Consider the following 24,864-nt stretch of genomic DNA (forward strand, 5'->3'; position numbering starts at 1 on the left):
TTGCTGATTTTTTTTTCTGCGCCCTGTGTGAAACGCATGTCTCACAACTGCACAATACACACTCCTGTGTCCTGTATTTTGTATGTTACACATTCCTGAACCATGCGCCTTGTGTGATACACAGTTTTAAGCCTTAACCTATTACATTTGGTGCGGCTGTACTTCTCTCCTCTAAAGAAGGTGTGGTGGGGGGCGGGGTTTAAGCGTGGTTGGGGACAGGAACTGTTAGATCCTGGACCTATTCTCTGGGAAAAAAAAGCCCTGGGCAGGTGTAAACGAACACAAGTCCGTTTATATCAGCCTGCCAATACACCCACATGGACCTTCCAATCAGGTCCATCTGAAAAACTGACAGGTAGTCCTGATTGGAAAGATCAGGTGAAAAGACCCTAAGTGTGTAGGCAGAGTTTGTTAGAAACAGCTGATGGTACCTAAAAAGCATGTTCCATAAACATACAGTATTTAGCAAAATTCTGCTTATCCTATGGGGGGGTATGTATTTGTGAAAAAAACTTCAATGGGGGGGGTCATTGTTTTTGGAAAATTCATTTTTACTTTAAAAAATGTGAGACAACTAATGTTTTCTTTTTAAACTAAATGGCAGGCCCAGCCAGTAATTCCATCTTCATGTGAAAGTTTAATTGTGAGTTTCAAATGCTTCCAACAATCATCTGACTTCTTGGTATGCAGATAGGGCTCTCTGAGAGGCTGGCAGTCTTGATGCTCTGTGATTAGTTCTACCTACTGTTTATCAGACTGTGATAGCCTATAGTGGTTCACGCATACAAGTGCTCAGAGTTGTAGTAAACTCTGCTTTTCCTCTTATACCTACAGGTAAGCCTATAATAAGGCTCAGGTACAGTGAATATCATTTAAATGTGCGCCATTTTTGTGATATTTCAATGTGTAGCAGCCGGTTACATCACCGATGCATGTGCACTGTGCTTTCCATGGACGGCATGCTGGAGCAGGGAGAATTAGGTTTGGATGGCAATAGGAGATGGGGATAGAATTGTGCTGGCTGAGAAGGGGATACATTGGGGTTAGGGTTCTTGGTAGGGGAAGATTGTTTTGCTAAAGAGGGAAAAGATTTTTGCTTGGTGGGGGTTTTGCTTCTGGTAGGTTTGGCCCTTTTTCTCTGTATTGTCCCCCTCTAGTTAGACTGTTAAACCAAATTTAGTTTTTGGATTCACTGTAGTCAGTGGAGCAGTGATTTATTGATTTTGTCCGGCTGGGGTTTACCAAGCTGGGTGTTTGATGTTTCTCACCTGCTTCTAGAGAAACTTCCAGAATATAAGACAAGGGAGAGTTAACTAACCAGCAAGAATATTTATCATGCCTCAGCCAATCCTTGGAAGGAGTTGCCCAGAAGGTGGCTGGGTAGGTGATACATGTTTGGGAGGCCTTCTCAGAGTGTTCTTTCTTCTGCCAGGAGGGTTCCAGTTTCTCTTTGGGCTGAATTATGTACAGCTCATTGGGCACTGTGAGTAGGACCTAATTTGGAATTTGTGTGTTTTTGAAGTTATTAAGATTAAGTGTAAAGATTGTATTCTGTCATCCTTAAACCCCAATCATGTTCACATTTACTTAGCAATAAATTCTACAAAATCATCCCCTAGATTGCGCCTGTACTGTTAGTGTGCTTGTGACTGGCAGCCTCTGTACTAGCTAGGGTATATTATCAGGAGCCCCTTCAGGGGTAAGCACTACTTTGCATTATATACTCTAGAAACCTGCTCTCTGTGCAGAGTACCCGAAGGAAGTCCACACAGGCACAGGGAGAACATGCAAACTCCAGGCAGGTGATGCCGTGGTTGGGATTCAAACCAATCACCCTAGTACTGCCAGGCGGAAGTGCTAACCATTTAGCCACTGTGCTGCCCAATGACAATATAATAGTTCTTCAATATTCATTAAATCTGTATTTCCTCTACCACCATGATGTTATTTATCTCTATCTTACACTTTTCTCAAGTTCCGTGACACCTTGTGCAATGGACCTCAATACAGATCTCAAGGTCATAACTACCTTGTACATATGTGGCATCAGCTATTCCTCTTGCTCCTTCCTCCTCAGTGTTCCTCACCATGGAAACAGCACATGCAAAAATAGAATGGGACCACAATAATGCTCTCTGAATAGTAACAATTTATTAACTGCTCCTAAAATCAGCACTTGCACCAACAGTGCTATTTATCCCAGCATGAATAAACATGGGTCATAGTGATTAGTACAGCCAGTGTTCTCATACCCACAGCACGGAACCAAATCCTGCGCAAGCCCAGGCATTAGTGAGCATGTACACAAGAAGAGGTACCCCGCACGTGTAAGGCAAGTTGGCCCCACCCACATGCTTTTCAAAATAGACCACATCCACAGTGGCCATTATATCTGGAAAGGTAGCAACCCCTAACAAACTGTTGAATGCCTGGTTCTCACTGACCTCTATCTCACTTTTGTGTTGTGATGTGACATAGGGATCAGTGGACAAAACCATAGAGCTCAGAGAGGGGTTACTGTAATCTGTCACTCCTGATTGTTCAAGCTAATTGAACATCTTGTGGCAGAGTTCTTCAGGGAGGAGTTGTGTTTTACTCTCTTTAAATCATGTCAGGGTCACTTTAAACTCTGATGTTTGGCTGTTGTACAGGGACTCATTACCACGGTTGAAAATGACAAAACATTTATTAAAGTAATGTACCTTTAGCATATAATTGCCAATTAAAAGCAGCAGAGCACTCCTAAAAACGTGAGGTGTCACATGAACATTCTAATCTTCTAGCCTCACAGGGGCCTGTTAGGAAGTTGACATCATTAGATGAATATCCTGTCTGCTTCTCCTTTGGATTACTGAATTACAATAATGGTGTCATCAGGGGGTCTAGGAACAGGAAGAACTTCCCAGTGATAGCCAATAGGGTGGCTGCTGAGCTGTGGTATGGATGCATAGAGAGCATAGACAACAGAGCAGCTGCAGAAAATTTACTGCTACACTGTATCAATCACAATTGACTTGTCTTCACCTCTTTAAAATATGTTTGCTTAAAGTGGTTCTAAAGGCAGGAGGTTTTTAAAAAACCTTCTGCATGTAGTTCCTACCCCACCTTTATACTTACTTGAGCTAGATCTCGATTCAGCAATGTGCATGAGAGCAGAGGATCTCTCTGCTTTCTCCCTCCTCATTGGTTCAAAGACAGTAGCAGAGGCTGTGACGATCGCGGCGTCAGACCCCAGACCTTCTCACCAAACTCGTGACCGAAGAACTAGCCAATCTAAAACCACGCTGTCACGTGGGTAACAATGCCACGCCCAGCTGCACCCTGCACACAGATTTTGCAGCTAATGGACCACAACCTGTGTACCTGCAGCCTGAGTGCGATTGTTACTGGGTCAGGTTAATTACACAATTAACCCTTCACACTGCCACCACCTCCTTTTTGTACAGAGAAAAAGGAAACTCAATATCAGCAATAACACTATGATGTTTGCATAAGCGTCTGTATACCACTGTCACCACAGACATAGATATACCGAAGTTTAAAACACACCCACAGTAGTGCTCTTCAGAGGCAGAGGTTCTTAGTTTGCATAAAAGAGCTTTAGAAACAGTTCAGCACTTTCAGAAAGTAAGATTTATTACTAAAATGTTAAAAGGGTGCAATAAAAACTATTTACAGAAAAAGATGTAGCCAATATATATATATATATATATATATATATATATACAGTTGCAAGAAAAAGTATGTGAACCCCTTAGGATTACATGAAATTTTGCATGAATTGGGCATAAAATGTGCTCTGAACGTCATCTAAGTCACAACAATAGAAGAACACAGTCTGCTGAACATAATACTACACAAACATTAGATGTTGCCATGGTTTAATTGCACATAACATGTAAACATTCACAGTGCAGAAAGGAAAAAGTATGTGAGACCCTAGCTTAATGACTTCTCCCAGAGCTAATTGGAGCCAGGAGTGAGCCAACCTTGACTCCAATCAGTGTGATGATATTGGATGTGTTGCTGACAGCTGTCCTGCCCTTAAAAAACACACACCTGTTTTCGGTTTACTGGTTTCAAGAAGCACTGTCTGATGTGAACCATGCCTCGCAGAAAAGAGCTCTCAGAAGACCTACGATCAAGAATTGTTGACTTGCATGAAGCTGGAAAGGGTTACAAAAGTATCTCCAAAAGCCTTGATGTTCATGTGTCCACGGTAAGACAGACTGTCTACAAATGGAGAAAGTTTAGCACTGTTGCTACTCTCCCTAGGCGCGGTTGTCCTGTAAAAATGACTGCAAGAGCACAGCGCAGAATGCTGCATGAGGTAAAGAAGAATCCCAGAGTGTCAGCTAAAGACCTACAGAAATCTCTGGCACATGCTAACATTTTTGTTGACACATCTACAATAAGGAAAACATTAAACAAGAATGGAGTACATGGGAGGACACCATGGAGGAAGCCATTGCTGTCCAAAAAGAATATTGCAGCACGTTTGAAGTTTGCAAAAGAGCACCTGGATGTTCCACAGCACTACTGGCAAAATATACTGTGGACAGATGAAACCAAGATTGAGTTGTTTGGGAAGAACACACAACACTATGTATGGAGAAAAAAAGGCACAGCACACCAACATCCAAAACCTCTTCCCCACTGTAAAACATGGCGGAGGGAGCATCATGGTTTGGGGCTGCTTTGCTGCCTCAGGGCCTGGACGGATTGTTGTCATTGATGGGAAAATAAATTCCAGAGTTTATCAAGACATTTTGCAGGAAAACGTATGACCATCTGTCCACCAACTGAAGCTCCGCAGAGGATGGGTGATGCAACAGGACAATGACCCAAAGCATACAAGTAATTCAACAAAACAATGGCTGCAACAGCACAGAATACACCTTCTGGAGTGGCCCAGTCAGAGTCCTGACCTCAACCCGATTGAAATGCTGTGGCATGACCTTAAGAGAGCGATTCGCACCAGACATCCCAAGAATATTGCTACACTGAAACAGTTTTGTGAAGAGGAGTGGTCCAAAATTACTCCAGATCTTTGTGCAGGTCTGATCTACAACTACAACTACAGGAAACGTTTGGTTGAGGTTATTGCTGCCAAAGGAGAGTCAACCAGTTATTAGGTCCAAAGGTTCACATACTTTTTCCTCCCTGCACTGTGAATGTTTACATGTTATGTGCAATTAAACCATGGCCAGATCTAATGTTTGTGTAGTATTATGTTCAGCAGACTGTGTCCTTCTATTGTTGTGACTTAGATGATGTTCAGAGCACATTTTATGCCCAATTCATGCAAAACTCCACGTAATCCCAAGGGGTTCACATACTTTTTCTTGCAACTGTATATATATATATAAAAATACAAAGAGCAATAGCACAGCAAAGAGATAACAGAAAGGAATTTAGGGAGGTAAAGTACTTGCCAAACGTCCTGGTTTAAGCAGATCAGGTTTCAGAGCCAAAAGGATTTCTTATCTCCCAAAGTTAGTTCCAATTTTAAAAGGGAGAATCTACAACTTCACTCAACTCAGCTTAGGTTAGCTTTTCTAGGAACTCAGCAAGGTGTCTCCCTGAAGCAGAGAACCAATTGCCTCATTTGGGGAGGGAGTTGTAGGTGGGGAGCTCAGGCTCTGACCAAAGCCCTCATAAATTATACTTTGGTCAATAACTTTTCCTAGGTACATGTAACATTCCACCCACTGGTAAATTAATACGCAGAATGGTCTGCTGAACGTCTACATATGAAATATGTCATACCTGCTGGGATGGTTAAGGAGATATTATTTTCTGCTCTTCTGTTGATCTCAGCTAGGGGATGTAATATCTCAAAAGATTTGTATTAAAGTGAGCCATCCGAATATGTGCTCCATGTTTGTGTACGTCTTTCATAATCCAAGATATGTAATCATAGGGGAAAATGGATGTTGAATGTGGTGTCTGGTTTACTGTTTATCTGGAATGTCCTTGAGCTCAGTGAAGGACTTGGTTTATGGCTTTACGATATCCCAGATTGAGAAGTTAACAGACATCTAGGCCCCAGCTCGGTTGGAATTTTATAGCCCTGGAGCTCTCCCACTGGGGCCTGTTGCCTTTTTAACACAGACCAAGTTCCTGAGGGGGGGGAATTGGAGGAGGAAGCCTGATTTGGGAGTAGACATGATACAAGATGGAAGATCCTTTAGCAAAATGGAGGTTTGCATCCATCCCTGTGTGCATGATTGCTACAGAGGCCACTGGCTCCTGCTGCTTTCAATCACAGCAAGGAGGATGAAGAGGGGGGGCAGGGCTAGTTTCCCGCTATCTGGCTCAATAGACACAGACAGCAAGGCTCTGGAGCAAGCCCTCACAAATGCCCCCATATCAAGCTATGGGAGCACTGGGCTGGGATGAGAAGCCAGAAGTGCCAGTGGGGGACCTGAGAAGAGGGGGATCAGGGCTACTGTGTGCAAAACCATTGCACAGAGCAGATAAGTATGACATGTTTGTTATTTTGAAGAAAAAACATATGTTTAGAAACACTTTAAAGTGTAACTAAAGGCAAACGTCTTTTTTGTTTTGGATAGAGTGGATTAGAAGACCTGTCAGTTTTTAATGCTGTTGGTGACCCTCTCTATATGTCCTGTTTATCATTATCATTAAAAGTGAAAATTAAAATCCCAAATTTTGGATTGACACCAGAACAGTAATAGAGGGGAAATCTTCCAATGGGGACACTAGTTCTGGTGACCCTGGTAACATGCCAGAATTCCCTCACTTTGGAGGGATTGCTTCTCACTTCCTGTTTTAGCTATGGAGCAGGAAGTAAAGGGAAATCTCCCCTTTGGGACACAGATGGCAAACAAAAACCTGACAGAGGTTGTAACCCCCCTTACTCTATCAAACATTTTGTAAAAGTTTTGTCTGTAGTTAAACTTTAAATCCGAGTAACTAGTATTTTAAAGCAGTCAGTAATGAAAACTTACACATTTCTCTCTTTAACCTCCAGCCAAACATAAATGAGCTAAACACAAGAGAATTTCTGATACACAAATAAAAACAGACAACATACACTAATGAAGGCCTGAATGATAATAAATATACAGAAATAATATGTGTCACATGATTTTCCCTTCCAGTATTCTCAGTGTATGGAGAGAACTAGTTGGAAACAACCGATGGAACCTGAAAAACCTGTTCTATATCCACATTTAGCACAATTCTGCTGAAACAAAAACTTCACTAAGAGATCAGTGTTTTGAACATGAAGTAAGAAAATTCACCTAAATATTTCACTTTAAAAATTGTGACATGATAAAAATACTGCGAAAGCAATCACAAATGAAGATTTTTTTATCATAACTAAAAGGGAGGCCTTGTATTAACTGATCAGAAGCTTGAAAGGAAATAAAGTAAATCCAAATATTACTTGTCTCAGCTAAACTCTGCTGTCTTGAGACAATAATCTTGTCGTAAAATCTTTAGCATCTAGGGCTGTCTCCCAGCTTATATTTAACAGGCCAGCAATTCCATCCTCGAATCTCAGAGGATTTTAGTTTAATCACTTGCCCTCAGAGGATTTACACCCTTCCCGACCAGGACATTTTTTGCAATATGGCACTACGTTACTTTAACTGACAATTGCGTGGTCATGCAACGCTGCACCCAAATGAAATTTATTTTCCCACAAATTTAGCTTTCTTTCTATGGTATTTGATCGCCTCTGTGGTTTTTATTTTTTTCGCTATAAACAAAAAAAGACCGACAATTTTGAAGAAAAAGCTATATTTTTAACTTTTTGCTATAAAACATATCCAGTAGAAACATTTTACAAATCAAATTTTGTCATAAATTTAGGCCAAAATGTATTCTGCTACATGTCTTTGCTAAAAAAAAAATCCCAATACATGTAAATTATTTGCTTTACGTGAAAGTTATAGCATCTACAAATGGCAGTATATATACTAGATTTTTTTTTTTTTTTTCAATCGTAGTAATGACACTGATCAGCGACTTATAGCAGGACTGCAGCGGGCATTCTGACACTGGGGCGGAACTGACTAACTGCTACTGACATCCCCAGGGACACAAATACAGTGATCAGTGCTAATAAAAAGCACTGACACTGTATTAATGACACTGGGCAGGAAGGGGTTAACATCTGGGGTGATCAAAGGGTTAACTGTGTGCTGTTTTACAAACTGTGCTGTGTGTGTTTTACTGTGTAAGCATGCTGCTTGGTATTGCTCTTCTATGCATAGCAATCCAAAGCAGCATGCTGGTGCTGACAGGGGAGAGATCTGTATTGTTTATATACAGACCTCTCCCTTGTCAGTGTTCCTCGGCGATTGCTGGGTGTTGGCAGGGAATCTCCGACTGGGGCCCGGTGATTGACAGCTGTAGCCCCTATTGGCCCTGATGGTCTGTAGCAGTAGTTCTGACATTGGTTTTAAAATTTTCCAAAACTAAAAAAAAAAGTTTGGGCTATTTGTATACTTTAACCCACTTTAGTTCACAGATTTACAACTATGTAACTTTGGATTTATTAGACTGAATACAACTTAGCCCAGTGCAATAACAGTATATAATAAAAAGCACTGCATTTCTAAACATTTTATCACAAATCAATACACCTGTGTGGGAAGGCTTTCAGGACATGAGCAGCATATTAGTATTGGGCAGTAGAAATAAAATAATTTAGTTCCTTGTTATGACAGTATCAAATGTTGTTAGCTTCACTAAATCTGTTCTTTGGTCTTCCCTACACAATAAAATTGTTTTGCACATACCAGAAGTAGAACCACATGAAATTTTATTTTGAAATACCATCTGGGTATCACACATAGAGCAATGCAGAATGGGTGGAGTAACAGGTTATACAATGAATCACTATCTGAAACTTTACAATATCATCACAATTTAAAAGGAGACGTTAAAGACTGAGAGTGACTGAAAAGATTTAAGGAGCACGAGAAGCTGATTTGTTTTAAGGAGCACGAGAAGCTTCAACAGGTAAGTGATGACAGCTTGAGATTTGCTAGCATTACCTTTTATATTTTTTCTTGTATACTGTTCATTTTTTTAAACATAAAATTTACTATTCCATGACAATAAGACAAAGATATTTTAAAATGTGAGTCACATTAACAGACACAGGACAAGACTATAAATACACTGACATTTTGGAATAGTTTTGTCTTCTCAAAACAGTTCTGGAGTGAATATAAGTAAAAGCAGCATTCTTACGGTCTTGCGGTCTCTTTGCAAAAAGCATAAAGTCAACATTGACTCATGCTAAAAATGAATAACTAGAAGTAGACAGACACTGATGTAATAAGAATTGCCTACACTATCGCTTAACTAACCTATCTACCCAGGGGTGTATTTACCACAAGGAAAACAAGGCATTTGCCTAGGGAGGCACTTTTTTAGCACTGCCCCTGGAAAAAGGGACATATGCGGCATGGGGATCAGGTGGGATCCGAGAGAGGCTGCGGGCTGCTTGATGGTGTATGCAGAGCCCAATTGTCGCTCCTGGGGATGTCCAGAGCTGTGAAGGTAAGTGTCTTTCTCTCTTTCACCGGGGTGTGTGTGTGTTAGTGGAAGGCTCTCTCGGGCGGGGGCTGGTGTTAGTCGGTGTCAGGCTCTCTCTGCTGGGCGGGGGGGCCTCCAATTTTTGTGTTGCCTAGGGAAGAACAAAACCTAAATACACCACTGTATCTACCATGGAAGCCTAGAGGAGAACAGATTGTTTCTTGTCCCAGAATAGAGACAAAAGCAATAAGTAAGGGTCTACATATCCCTTGAAAAGACAGGGGAAGGTTTTAACAGTGCCTGCCAAACAACTACTGTATATAGTATAACACAATAACAATAGAAATAGAGTACACCTAGAGATGAATAAGAAGAGAACAGATAAAGGAAGAGACCATAGAAGAAGGTACGTGGAACAGATCTCCTCCACAAGTGCCATATGGTGAGCTCTACTTAATGGAATTGTACTTGATCCACACCTGTCATGTTAGATCTAACTTGTTTTGTGTGCCATGTAATTTACTTGTCAACTTATCATTGATCATGATCCAACTGAGCTGTGCTTAAAGTAGTATTAAACGTGTCACATCTTCCATAAATAGGCTTGTTTGCTTTTGCAGTACTTTTTGATGAGGGAGTTATTGTGCTAAACATGTAGGTAAATAAGAGAACCAAAATCTTCGCTAAGTGGAAGAGTGGGTTTGATAATAAACTGTGGTGTGGCATTGGTACTTGGAATTCACAGTCAACCTACTACTCCTACTGCTACTCTACTCTGTGTTTCAGTCCCTCCCTAGTAGTTTCTAGCCTGACATCCAACTGGACATCTAATGGCTCTAGCATAGGCTGGTTATTGATCTATAAGCTAGAACTAGCTATAGAATACCAGGCCAAAAGCGACAGGGTAATCAACAGCTACATTTAAACTGTTTTGCAATAAACAGGTTCAGCTACTAATATACTGGAAGGTGACCACTACATACATACAGTAGCACAGACCTAGCTATCCGGCACTGTGCATGTGATAATAAAAATCAGATAGAGATACTCTGTCATTAGGTTTCAGATCAAGAAGTTATAGGTAGCTACAGTTACAAGTGGGGCAAAAAAGTATTTAGTCAGCCACCAATTGTGCAAATTCTCCTACTTAAAAAGATGAGACAGGCCTGTAATTGGCATCATAGGTAGATGTCTCCATGTCATGCTAATTTATGTATAATGTATTCCTGTTTTGCTGTGATTACATTATAATGTTATGTAATTCAGGCTCATTGAAAACAGCTGATTAAATAAAACACTATCTACAAAATAATGTGTTTGCTTAGCTTAGACCATTAAACACAAACCGACTGTCAGAGCGCAGCAGCTTATTGGAATCACTTAGGTCTTTCATCAGGGCCATCTACTGGGCATTCTCTGCAACTGTTTTTATTATTCCACTTCAACAAGAAAAGGAAGTGTCTCTGTTTTTTAAAATAAAGATTTCCCATCCACCATTGCAGTTCAATTTAACTTCCAGAAGAACACCAGTGAAGTCCTCCTATCTCCTTTTGATACACATATGCTTGTAAGTTCTTTCATTGTGCTTATTCAAGTCATATACAGTGGGGCGAAAAAGTATTTAGTCAGCCACCAATTGTGCACGTTCTCCCACTTAAAAAGATGAGAGAGGCCTGTAATTGGCATCATAGGTAGACCTCAACTATGAGAGATAAAATGAGAAAAAAATCCAGACAATCACATTGGCTGATTTGGAAAGAATTTATTTGCAAATTATGGTGGAAAATAAGTATTTGGTCAATATCAAAAGTTCATCTCAATACTTTGTTATATATCCTTTGTTGGCAATGACAGAGGTCAAATGTTTCCTGTAAGTCTTCACAAGGTTGGCACACACTGTTGCTGGTTTGTTGGCCCATTCCTACATGTAGATCTCCTCTAGAGCAGTGATGTTTTGGGGCTGTCGCTGGGCAACACGGACTTTCAACTCCCTCCAAAAGTTTTCTATGGGGTTGAGATCTGGAGACTGGCTAGGCCACTCCAGAACCTTGAAATGCTTCTTACGAAGCCACTCCTTCGTTGCCCGGGCGATATGTTTGGGATCATTGTCATGTTGTAAGACCCAGCCACGTTTCATCTTCAATGCCCTTGCTGATGGAAGAAGTTTTGCAATCAAAATCTCACGATACATGGCCCCATTCATTCTGTCCTGTACATGGATCAGTCGTCCTGGTCCCTTTGCAGAGAAACAGCCCCAAAGCATGATGTTGCCACCCCCATGCTTCACAGTAGGTATGGTGTTCTTTGGATGCAACTCAGCATTCTCTCACGAGTTGTGTTTCTACCAAACAGTTCTATTTTGGTTTCATCTGACCATATGACATTCTCCCAATCCTCTTCTGGATCATCCAAATGCTCCCTAGCAAACTTCAGACGGGCCCAGACATGTACTGGCTTAAGCAGGGGGACACGTCTTGCACTGCAGGATCTGAGTCCCTGGCGGCGTAGTGTGTTACTGATGGTAGCCTTTGTTACGTTGGTCCCAGCTCTCTGCAGATCATTCACGAGGTCCCCCCGTGTGGTCCTGGGATTTTTGCTCACCGTTCTTGTGATCATTTTGACCCCACGGGGTGAGATCTTGCGTGGAGCCCCAGATCGAGGGAGATTATCAGTGGTCTTGTATGTCTTCCATTTTCTAATTATTGCTCGCACAGTTGATTTGTTCACACCAAGCTGCTTGCCTATTGCAGATTCAGTCTTCCCAGCCTGGTGCAGGTCTAAAATTTTGTTTCTGGTGTCCTTCGACAGCTCTTTGGTCTTCACCATAGTGGAGTTTGGAGTGTGACTGTTTGAGGTTGTGGAAAGGTGTCTTTTATACTGATAACAAGTTCAAACAGGTGCCATTGATACAGGTAATGAGTGCAGGACAGAGGAGCTTCTTAAAGGAGAAGGTACAGGTCTGTGAGAGCCAGAAATCTTGCTTGTTTGTAGGTGACCAAATACTTATTTTCCACCATTATTTTCAAATAAATTCTTTCCAAATCAGCCAATGTGATTGTCTGGATTTTTGTTCTCATTTTGTCTCTCATAGTTGAGGTCTACCCATAATGCCAATTACAGGCCTCTCTCATCTTTTTAACCACTTCCAGACTGGACACTTTTACCCCCTTCCTGACAAGGGCAATTTTCAGCTTTCAGCGCTATCACACTTTGAATGACAATTGCGCAGTCATGCAACACTGTACCCAAATTAATTTTTAACCATTTTTTTGAGACAGATAAAGCTTTATTTTGGTGGTATTTATTCACCGCTGGGATTTTTATTTTTTTTGTTATGTAAATGAAAAAGTCCAAAAATTTTGAACAAAAGTGTTTTTTTTATAAAATTTTGCAAATAAATAATATTTCATCATAAATCTTTGCCAAAATTTATTCCGTTATCTTTTTAGTAAAAAAAAAAAAAATGAGTTTATAACCAAAAATTATAATTTTTAAACATTTTTTTTTACATTTTTATTTTATTTTTTTATATTATTTTTTTTTTTTTTTTTTTTTACATACTGTCACCCTAGCAGTACAGTGTCACCATGGTGACACTGTACTACTTGTGGGGGGTGATGAAGATTTTTTTTTTTTTTTCCACACTGATTGCTTTTACACCCATATAGGATGTAAAAGCAATCATTTCTCTTTCTCTCTGTGTGCATTCCAGCACTCATTGAGAAGTACTGAGTGAGCTGTGATTGGTCACACCTTGTCACATGGTACAAGGCTGTTGTGAATAGCCTTGTACCATGTGACCTCTGTGATCATTCACAGATTTCACACGTAGTAAGCAATGATGTCACAAGTGACATCTTGCTTACTACTTTGCATGTGATCACTGATTGGCCAATCAGTGATCACATGATCGGGACCTCGTACAGAGGTCCCGTCTGACGATCGGTGTTTCACTGTGTCCGGAGGACACAGAGGGCACCGGATCGCGGTGCTGCGCGCTCCCAGGGAGCGTGCACAAGCAGGGGGCGGGGAGGCCGTTCATAAACGGCCACCCGACCCTGCACTGCCACCGTCCGGCCGTTTATATACAACGGCCGGTCGGGAAGTGGTTAAGTGGGAGAACGTGCACAATTGGTGGCTGACTAAATACTGTTTTGCCCCACTGTAAACAGCCAGAACACAGAAACAATTACCTAACAGTCTCTTCTACTGGCGTAGATAAAATATAATATTGCAGTAATGCAGTTTCTGTATGTGGACTTGTAGTGTCAGCTCTGCTGGAGTGGGTGGTTCCGGGAAGGCCATGCCCCCATTATATTTGGGCATACTGAGAATGTCTGTTTTAATTGTAGGCGAACCCCCCTCTCCCTGCACAAAATGTTTCCCTCTACACCTAATCTCTGCTGGCGTTTTACTAAAGCTGTTGGTACGCAGCTCCATATTGGTGGGATTGTGACCAAATACAACCCTTCTGGCGACAGGTTTTTGTGGTGTATAACAGGGTCTATGGTGAGTCCTTGGCCCCTTCGCCAAAGATTGCTTTACTCTCTATAATACCGGGCTCACTGGCAATACAAAAGTCTGTTGTGCTTTTTTCTATCTGCGGCCCGCCAATTGATACCCCTCTTTTGTAAAACAGCCACCCCCCACCTCTCCCGATGTGGGTTTCTGAACCTAATGATATCATGCGTATGGAGGAAATGCTGGTATTTGCCAATGATACCTATGATAAACATAAGTTATTGTGGTCGGTTTGGCTCCATTTCTCCTCCTCTTCAACTCTCCATGATATGTGTTCCCCTGTCGTGCCCTGATGGAGTTGAGCTTTGCTTCCCCGATTCATTTTCTTTTTGGAAGTTCCGCCAGTGTGGCCCTGCCGCTCGCGCCAGGTGTGATTTGCGGGATTACCGCGGTGGGATACTGATAGAGGACAGCCTTGGTTCTGCTTTTTGCCGTTCCCGTCTTCCGACCCCCTCTCTTCTCATCTTTCTCTATCTCTACAACTGACTTCTCTTTTTTCTCCTCTCCTTATATTTTCTTCTCTTTTTTCTAAGTTTGGGTTTATACTCTTGATTATGCGGAGCTATCTCATTTTGTTCCTTATATCTTGCTGGGGATGCCCCCCTTGAAACTCTGTTTATTCATATCTCCGTAATATGCGTTGCGGTGTTATTGATCCTTCCATCTTTCTGTTGTTTGGAATCATTTTCACCTACGCACATGGATCATCGTCACATCTGTGATGTGTTTTTTTTTTATGTTTATCTACTTGTACTTGTTTTCATTATTTCTCATGCCTTGTTTTGTTAAGTTGTTGAAAATGTAATAAAGACAAATTTGCCTTTAATTCTAGGAGGGCAGTCTGCCCAGAGGAATTGTATAAACTCTCGCTTAACTTGCCACAGAAAAATGATTGGGACTGCCACTGGGAGGGTTTGGAAGAGGTACGGCAGTCAGGGGAGCATATTTATTTTTAGAATACTATTCCTGCCAAATCAAGTATGGGTGAGCAGGCGGCAATGTCAAAGATCATGTCAGATAGACAAGTACAGTTGGGGGAAGTTGCTCTGAAACGTGGTGGCTAAAGACCATATAAGAAAAATTCTCAGGTACTTTAGTTTCTCAGCTGCCATTTGAATGGGAACTTCAATTGCAAGGTACTAAGCCTGTCTGAGGAGAAATTGGTCTTATAATTAAGGCAGTTGAGAGTAGAGATCTAATTCCTTGATCAGGTTAGGGACTGATGTTTCAGGACTGGTAATGAAGAACAGTAGATCGTTGGTGTAAGAGGCAACTTTGTGTGATATCTCACCAACCTGTATGCCCTTAATGTCATGGTTCAGTCTAATGTGTTGTAGCAGGGGCTCTAGGGTATGAAGATAAGGGGTGAAAGCAGGGGCGGACTGACAACTCATAGGGCCCCCGGGCAATAGGGGATCATGGGGCCCCTGTGTCCTTGCCCAAATTCAAAAAATCCTATGAAAAAGGTACCAGGAGCATCTCATGGGGCCCCCTACTGACCCTGGGCCCTCGGGCATTGCCAGAGTTTCCAAATGTCCGCCCCTGGGTGAAAGAGGACAGCCCTGGCAGGTTCCCTTCTTTACAGTAAAGTCAGAAGAGAGCACTCCATTGCCCTTGACTGCCACCTGAGGAATATTGACAGTGTATTGAAGAGTAGTCTTCATGAACCTCCAGCTCTCTCTATCGACCACCTTTTTGATGACCACAGAGAGGAGTGATGGGATGGAGCTGGAGTTACAACAGCCCCTACTTATATATTTTTGGAACATTTTTGACTCCCATACTTGTGGGTCACTGGAGAATTTCCCAGTGCACTGATGTGCCAGTCTGAGATGGAGGACACATGCCCCAGTGAGAGCTGTCCAAAAGACATTTTGGTGAGATTTCCTCTCACTCCATATTTGTCATTCTCATATATAAAAAGAAAGTAAAAGGAGTGACATTTTAAAGCAGACCTTTAATAGGGGATTAGACTCATTTGTAATTATTAGGGAAGTCTTCAAGTCTATTTTTACAAATTATTATTACAACTGTGTGCACTAGTGACAATTGCCAAAAGTGACAACCCCTTTGGAGAGATTTCCTTACATGTCCTGTCATGACACCACTAAAGTCAGGGGACACAGACAGCAACATAAACCTAAGCGTTCTATTTCCATCACATTATCCAATTTTTATTCAAATAAGTTTTGGCTGGAATCACTCTAATAACTAGAGTCGAACTATACTAGTCTAAATGCCACACTTTTAATTTAATATGAATATAGCTTCTAACAGACGTTTGGACAAAGATGACCAAGTTCTTACATAAGATAAATCCTTGTTTTCTCTGTCAACCCACACTATCTGCAGTTAAATAATTGGTCGGTGAAAAGATATCATTTTAGCTGCAGTCAGACTTTCGCACTGAGCAGTTTAGTGTGTAGGCAGCTGTCCATTTCAACAGCAGTGAGCCTTGTTGAATGGGTGGGGTGATACACATTTTACTGCATCAACACAGGTCCCTTCCCATATAGAAGAAAAATATATTTGAACTACACTTTAAAAATATTCTTCCAAAATATATTGACATATAATTGAAATGCTACAATTTTGGCCGTATTCAATATATTTCAATAAATATATATATATATATATATATATATATATATATATATACACACACACATACATACACATACTGTATGTTGAAAAGCATTTTTATTGCAAAATATATGAAAATATTTTTAAAAATACATTTCAAATATACTGTATATCTTTAAAAATACCAATGTACATTTTTGGAATATATAACAAATATATGTAAAAATATATCTCTTAAAATTACTTTTTTATATGTCAAAAAAATCTAAAGAATATATTTAAAATATATATCTTTTTTTAAATATTTTTTAAAAATATATTCTTCTGATTTTTTTAACATATAAAAAAGTCATTTTAACATATATTTTTACATATATTTGTAATTGTATTCCAAAAATGTAGATTTGTATTTTTAAAGACATACAGTACAGTTGATAATATATGAGAAATATTTTCAAAAATACATTTTGTAATAAAAACACATTACAATATATATATATATATATATATATATATATATATATACAGTGGAACCTTCACCTACGCGCGAACTAACGTGCGAGTTTTCCGAGATACGAGCAGTCGCTCGGACGATTTTTTGCTTCGGCACGTGAGCAGAATTTTAAAATACGAGTTCGAGGCGTGCGCAGCTCTAAGTGTATATTTTCAAGGCGCGCGCAGCTCAGAGGGTATGAGTCACAGCATCTCATCTCCGAGCCTTTCTCTCTCTCTCGCTGTCTACACGTGATTGAAATCCCAACTTCTAACTTTGTTGTAACCATGGCACCAAAGAAAGCAAGTGGTAGTGCGAGTACCGAGAAGAGGAGGATGATGTCCCTCGAAATAAAGCTTGAAATCGTCGAGAAGCATGAGCAAGGAATGCGAGTAAACGAACTGGCCAAGCACTACGACCGTACAACGTCAACGATCTGCACCATCTTAAAACAGAAGGAGTCCCTAAAAAAAAATTAAGCCAGCCAAAGGTGTCAAGATTATTTCAAAGCGCCGTACAGATGTGCATGAGAAGATGGAGAATCTGCTGTTGGTGTGGCTGACGGAAAAACAACTTGCCGGAGATACCGTCACCAAGGGAATAATCTGCGAGAAGGCGCGCAGTATTTTTTCAGATTTACAACAGCAAACCCCAGGCACTTCAACGGAGGAGGAATCCTTTAAAGCCAGTCGGGGCTGGTTTGATAATTTTAAGAAAAGGACGGGGATTCACTCCGTTGTTAGGCATGGTGAGGCAGCAAGTGCTGATGTAAAGGCACAGAGGAGTTTGTGAAAACTTTCGCAGAATTCGTCGAGGAAGAAGGATACATCCCCCAGCAAATCTTCAACTGTGACGAGACAGGGCTGTTCTGGAAGAAGATGCCGAGGAGAACATACATCACCGAAGAGGAGAAGAGGATGCCAGGACACAAACCTATGAAGGATAGGTTGACCCTCGCCCTGTGTGCCAATGCGAGTGGCGACTGCAAAATAAAGCCGCTACTCGTATACCATTCGGAGAACCCCAGAGCCTTTAAAGCACACAAGATAATAAAGGAGAAACTCCATGTTATGTGGAGGGCAAACCCTAAGGCGTGGGTCACCAGGCAGTTCTTTATCGACTGGGTAAACCTTGTGTTTGGTCCTTCGGTGAAGAAATATTTGAAGAACAACAACCTGCCCCTGCGAGCCCTTCTCGTCCTCGACAATGCTCCTGCACATCCACCACAGATCGAGGAAGAAATACTTGATGAGTATAATTTTGTGAAGGTTCTCTACCTTCCTCCAAACACCATCCCTATCCTCCAGCCAATGGACCAACAGGTAATATCAAATTTCAAGAAACTCTACACCAAGCACCTGTTTCGCTGTTGCTTTGAGGTGACGGAGAACACAAACCTCACCCTTCGAGAGTTTTGGAAGGAGCATTTTAACATAGCAATAGGCCTCAAAATCATCGATATTGCCTGGCAGGGGGTTACGAAAAGGACCTTGACCTCTGCTTGGAAGAAGCTGTGGCCTGAAAATGTGGCTGAAAGAGATTTTGAAGGGTTTGAGATTGAGGAAGAAGAGGAGCTAGTGGAGGAAGAGATTGTGTCCATTGGCAAGACTATAGGTCTGGAGGTGGATGTAAGAGACATCGAGGAACTCGTGGAGGAGCACTCCGAGGAACTTACGACTGACGAGTTAAAGGAGTTACAAGAGCAACGGCACACAGAAGCATTAACTGAAGCAACTTCGGAGGGAGAGGAGACAGAGCCAGAGATAATCAGTACAAAAGACCTCAAGGATATTTTGGCAATGTGGGAGAGGGTGGCAGGTTTTGTTGAAAAGAACCATCCTGAAAAAATTGCAACGAGTCGTGCGACAGAGCTTTTCAACGACACGTGCCTACGTCGTTTCAGAAACATTCTCAAAGGGAGAATGAAACAGACTTCCTTAGACATGTTTCTTAAGAAAAGGCCTTCAGCTCGAAGTGAGCAAAGTGTGGCAAAAAGGCCAAGAACTAGTGAAAGTGAAGAGAGTGATGAGAATTAAGCGAAAACAAAAATCATCTCCAAGGTAAGTAAATTGTACACAACCTTATTATGTATCTTCATATTTTCTTTCTATTTTGTTTTTATATAATATTAGTTATGTAAAAAGCTTTTTTCCTTATGAAATAACAAGAAAAATGAAAAATATGAGGTGAAAACAAAAATCATCTCCAAGGTAAGTAAATTGTACACAACCTTATTATGTATCTTCATATTTTCTTTCTATTTTGTTTTTATATAATATTAGTTATGTAAAAAGCTTTTTTCCTTATGAAATAACAAGAAAAATGAAAAATATGAGGTGCCATTTTGAGGGTTGGAACGGATTACGGCCGTTTCCATTATTTCTTATGGGGAAAATTGATTTAACGAGCGAGCATTTTGAGTTACGAGCTTGGCCACGGAACGAATTAAACTCGTAAGTTGAGGTTCCACTGTATATATATAAAATTTTGTTTATTTTTTTTTTTAATATATTGAATATGGCCAAAATTGTAGCATTTCAAACATAGGTCATATCTTGGAAGAATAATTTAAAAATATATTTCAAATATAATTTTCTTCCATGTGTGTTTTTTGGGCAACTTTGTTTAAATTAAAGTGCACAAAGTGACACTTCCTTCATGTCACCACACAGCAGCTCAGCAACTTTGAAGTGCACAAATTGACACTTCATTCCAGGGGCAGACTGACAACTCATGGGGCCCCCGGGCAATAGGGGATCATGGGGCCCCTGTGTCCTTGCCCAAACTCAAGAAAGCCTATGAAAAAGGTACCAGGGGCATCTCATGGGGCCCCCTACTGACCCCGGGGGCCCTCGGGCAGTGCCCGAGTTTCCAAATGGTCAGTCCACCCCTGCTTCATTCATGTCACTGCACAGCAGCTGAGCAACTTTGAAGTGCACAAAGTGACATTTCATTCATGTTATTGCACAGCAGTGCGTTTTGCTTGCAATAAAATGCAGTATGTGTGTTGCAGTGAGAATGTGGCCCATAAACATAGAAAAAAAAATGTTTTCTATGTGCCCTCGTGGTGACTGGTGCTCTTGCAGTGCAGAAAAACTCCAGTCAGTGTGAATGAGCCCTTGGTCTTTATAATACATTTTGCCTACTTAATTACATATTACAGGATCAACTTTAGGGAACTTGTTTCACTAGAAATATTTGACACAATGAGAACAGACAAGACAAGACATGCCAGGGTTGGCAAACTTCAAATCCGGCTGCATGTGGTTGAACGGCCTTTGCTTTGTATACAAGTTATTAATCAGTGTGGCGCTATCAATCCAAGTATAAAAATACAAGCAATCATATATACAAAAGTGCAATCAATATATCCTGTGTGAATATAAGGCTCCATACACACTGGACATTTTTCTATCGCTCCTAAACGCCTTTCCTCATGGCAGCAGCATTTTGGCAGAAAAAACACTTGATGCATGTAAACGCATTTAACCGCGTCAAACCTTTGGGCTTTGATTAATTTTATTGGCCAATATAATAATTTATTCTGGCCACTGAAATGACTTAACGCTCAAGAGCTAAACGCACCTAGCGTTAATGTACGATTAGACATTCTGCAGGCGTCAAACATTTTTTTCTGCCAAAACACCACTGCTCCTGGATGCGCTGGCAGTGTTGTTTTGTACCTGCCTCTAAACTCCTTGAAAAGCCTGCGTGCGCATAGACACACAGGCTAATTGGCAGGGTCATATATGCAGGGTCATTGAGCCCTGGTTCACACTGATGCGGTGTGGAATTCACAGCGTTTTTAGTGCGAATTCCGCACCGCATCACAATTGCACCCTGTTCATGTGAACCGCTGCGGGTGTGTGTGTTAAGTTAACAACACCCTGAAAGCAGTCCGCAAAACGTGGTGCAATGTGCAGAATCGGATTGCATAGGTGTGAATACCTATGTGATCCGATTCTAGTGCGGACACAAAAAAGGGTCCTGCACGTTTTTGGTGCGGGTGTGGTGCGATTAGAGCCATACAAAATGTATGGCTCTGATCACACCACACACAAATCGCATGTGATTTGCACAGGAATGCAGTGTGGTTCCTGTGCGAATCACATGCGATATTCCGTACCGCACATAAGTGAACCAAGTCTGAGAGGCAGGGATAAAGTCACATGCCCCTAGGAGCAACTGAAAAAAAATCCAGTGTGCATGAAGCTTAAAGTCCAAAACCACAGTGCGATAATATTCATAAAAATACGTGCCCCAATATGAACACACACCAAAGTGCTCTGTGTATTTCATGTGACCATACAGCAAAATCGCTGTGCAATCCATGTAAGCACTCAATAATGCTAGGTTCACATATAGTGCTGCTGCAGATCTGCACGAAAACCCATGCAACCGCACCACCCGCACAGAGAAATGCGGACCCACGGGTGGGTGCCATTAGTTCTAATGGCATGCCGCCCGCACTGGAAAATGCAACCGTACTGGGAACCGAGCTTCCCGTGCAGGCTGTGTTTTCCAAAGAAGTGCAGGGACTTCTTCCCTGCTTGTCACGGGCACGGGAGTCTATTCAAATGACTGGGCTCTCGTACCCGTGCAAAACGCAGACGCATATATGTGAACCAGAGGTAAAATCCAATGTGCAATTCATGCAAACCTCCTGTCAGTGCCACAAGGCGAGCATGTTGGAGTGATATGGGGGAGGAGTGCACCACCTAAGGACTGCTTTCTCTGCGAGAAGAGTTTTCTTGCATGAATTGCACATTGATTTTGCTGCATGGTGAAACGAAATGCACAGAGGAATTTATGGATGAGGCACCCCTGTAAGCTGCTTTACCTGGGGAGTTCTGTGGAGGAGAATATCATCCTATATACATGTGTTTGTTGATCTCTGTGTAATTTTGAGGTGAATACCACAAGGTGAGCAGTGATAGGGGACAGGAATGCACCACCTGAGGTCTATTTTCTCCAGGAGAAGAGTGTGTCTGCAAAAATTGCATTAGTGTTTACATGTTTTGCACAGTGATTTGGCTGTATGTTAAGTCCTGGTTCACATATATGCGGCCGTGCGGGCCACGTTTTGTGTGGGCATGACAGCCCATTCATTGTCACGAGAGTCCCGTGATATGCAGGGAAGAAGTCATTGCACTTCTTCTGAAAACACAGTCCCCAGGGGAACCTCGGTTCCCAGTACGGTTGCGTTTTCCAGTGCGGGTGGCGTGCCATTAGAACTAATGGCACCGGCCTGTGGGTCCGCATTCCTCTGCGGGTGGTGCGGCTGCACAGATCCGCAGCTGCACCACCCGCACTTATGTGAACCAAGCCTTAGGGTTGCCACCTCATCTTTTAAAACTTTTAACACATATTACTGCTTCCCGACCGCCCTATGGCAGAACTACTGCTACAGGGTGGCAGGGCTGCGCAAAACCATGTATATATATGTGATTTTGTATGTTCGGGTAGGGGGTTCACGTGCTGCCCTACTCACGCCGACATTGACGGCTTCATCTGTCGATCACCGGGTTCCGGCCGGAGATTCCCCGCCGGCACCTGGCGATCACTGAGGAACACTGACAGAGGAGAGGGCTGTATGTAAATAATGCAGATCTCTCCCCTGTCAGAACCAGCATGCTGCTTTGTATTGCTCTGCATAGCAAACCTGGTGATCGACAGATGAAGCCATCAATGTTGGCGTGGATAGGGCAGCGCGTGTGCACGTGAACCCCCTACCCGAACATAGAAGAGCAATACAAAGCAGCATGATTACATAGTAAAACAGCTCATAACGTGAAACACACACAGAGTACAGGTAACCCTTTGATCACCCCGGATGTTAACCCCTTCCTGCCCAGTGTCATTAGTACAGTGTCAGGGCTTTTTATTAGCACTGATCACTGTATTAGTGTCCCTGGGGATGTCAGTGACAGTTACTCACTTACCCCAGTGTCAGAATGCCCGCTGCAGTCCAGCAGTCCCGCTAAAAGTCACTGAGCCTATCTAGCTAAACCTAGAGGGCACTGCATCTGTAAACATAGATATTCTCCAAATCATAAGGCCTTTCAAACAGATCGTAAAATTACCACCCTCTGAAAAGCGAAGCAGTATCTGATGGCTTTTTTTTTTTTACACTTCATTTGCCATTTTTACATTTTGGGACCATGAAACAACTGCAAGCCATTTGGCTCGCAGTTGTGATGTGGCCCCATTGATCTCAATGGGCAAGTTTAACAGGTGGTGCTGTCTGTCAAGCTCTGCAGTCCAAGGTAAAAAGATCATGACATCATGGCCATGGCAAGTGTACAGCCCTGTCAGGCTGTAATATTAGAATGTGGGTGACAGTCCAGAGGGTTATAAAAAATCAACTCTTCTCAGAGTGTTGGATTATGATAATTTAGGGTTGCATATTACTCCTATCCTCCCCACCAGATTCTATTTCATCACATTCACATACCCACTGTCATTGGTTACTATGAAGCGACTTTCATTGCTGATCTTTTGATAATTTTGTACATCCAGTGGAAATACCATGATGATTTAAGGTGGGAATACACGATTAGAAAATTGTCCGATTGGTAATCTGACGACCGAGAGGCATTCGTTCGTTGATCGAAATCGTGGCCCACATTAACCAATCTAAAAAAAAGTTCGTTGGGCAATACGCAGTGTTGACGTCTTCCATCCAAGTGGAAGTGATGTAGTGTGCGTGTGACCTTGTAGCCATGCCCTTCCGGCCAGAACGAGCGATATACACAACAATTAACAGCAATGAGTATAATATAGTTTATTACATTACCTATATACATAAATAGTGATACATAAAATATAATATGCATCATTCTGGTTTCATTATCTCATTCGGCCAATCTACTCTTGACATTTGGATTTTTGGTTCGTGTTTACGAAGATTCCTTGGATATAAACATCCGGGTCATCTTCTCTTTGCGCTCATGCGTGATAGCGCTTGATAGATTTTTTTCCGTACAACTGTCATACCACCGTATAGAAAATCGGTCGTTCGTATGCGAAACGACAAAATTTTTCACTGTTCAACCGGATTTTTTCGTTCACAATATTATCTGTTAAAACATCCTGCTCATCAACGAAAATCGTTCGATCAGTGGTTCCACAAAATTTTTCAGATATTCTTATGTGTATGGGGCATTAGGGTCAATAAGAGGGGATAATTGCAAGGATATAATTTTTTTTTTTTTTTTGTCTGTAGCATTAGCAGCCAAATTTTTTTAAATGGGCTGCCTTAACGCAATGCATTTTAACGCAACACATCAAATCTGATAAGTGTAAATGGGTCCTTAATCTACCTATATGCAGCTGTTAACATCCACCTGATCATGAGTATGCAGATTTGGTGGTTTTGAAGCAGTCAAAAGTCTAAGTAGTCTAGGCTCACACCTATGCAGGCTGTGTTTGATCTGTGCTTTTTGTGGTGTGTTTTGTGGTTTGCAGGAAGGGGGGGTTGTGTTTTTTTTTTTTTGTTTTTTTTTCCCCATAGAACCAAAAACGCAACGTTTTGTGTTCAAACAAGTCCCTGACCCTATCCAAAAAACGCATCGGGTGAAAACGCTCAGATGTGAACGTGTTCCATAGGAAATAATGTTAAATGGACTGTACTGCGTTTCTGCAGAAAATGCTTAAGTGTGTAAGAGGGTTACACATTTTTTCATAAACTTTAAATGAAAAACATCTTTCTTCTGCCAAAAAACACTTTTTTTTTTTTTTTTTTT

General features: G+C 41.5%; 1 protein-coding gene across 3 annotated transcripts in view; it reads left to right on the forward strand.

Annotated features, from left to right (window-relative positions):
* Positions 1-24,864, forward strand: part of LOC149468693 (U7-hexatoxin-Hi1a-like) — a 69,030-nt gene that overhangs the window by 6,212 nt on the left and 37,954 nt on the right. Inside the window, exon 1 of one of the 3 annotated variants that reach the window (XM_089669790.1) lies at positions 8,892-9,000. The exons of the other annotated variants lie outside the window; for them this stretch is intronic. The gene's annotated coding sequence lies outside the window, so the exon portion shown is untranslated. Of the gene's footprint in view, positions 1-8,891; positions 9,001-24,864 lie in introns of those variants that run through there. 3 annotated transcript variants of the gene reach the window in all.

Source organism: Staurois parvus, unplaced genomic scaffold (genome assembly GCF_062004578.1).
Source record: "Staurois parvus isolate SC_StPar_1 unplaced genomic scaffold, SC_StPar_1.0 ptg000081l, whole genome shotgun sequence".
Lineage (NCBI taxonomy): Eukaryota > Metazoa > Chordata > Amphibia > Anura > Ranidae > Staurois > Staurois parvus.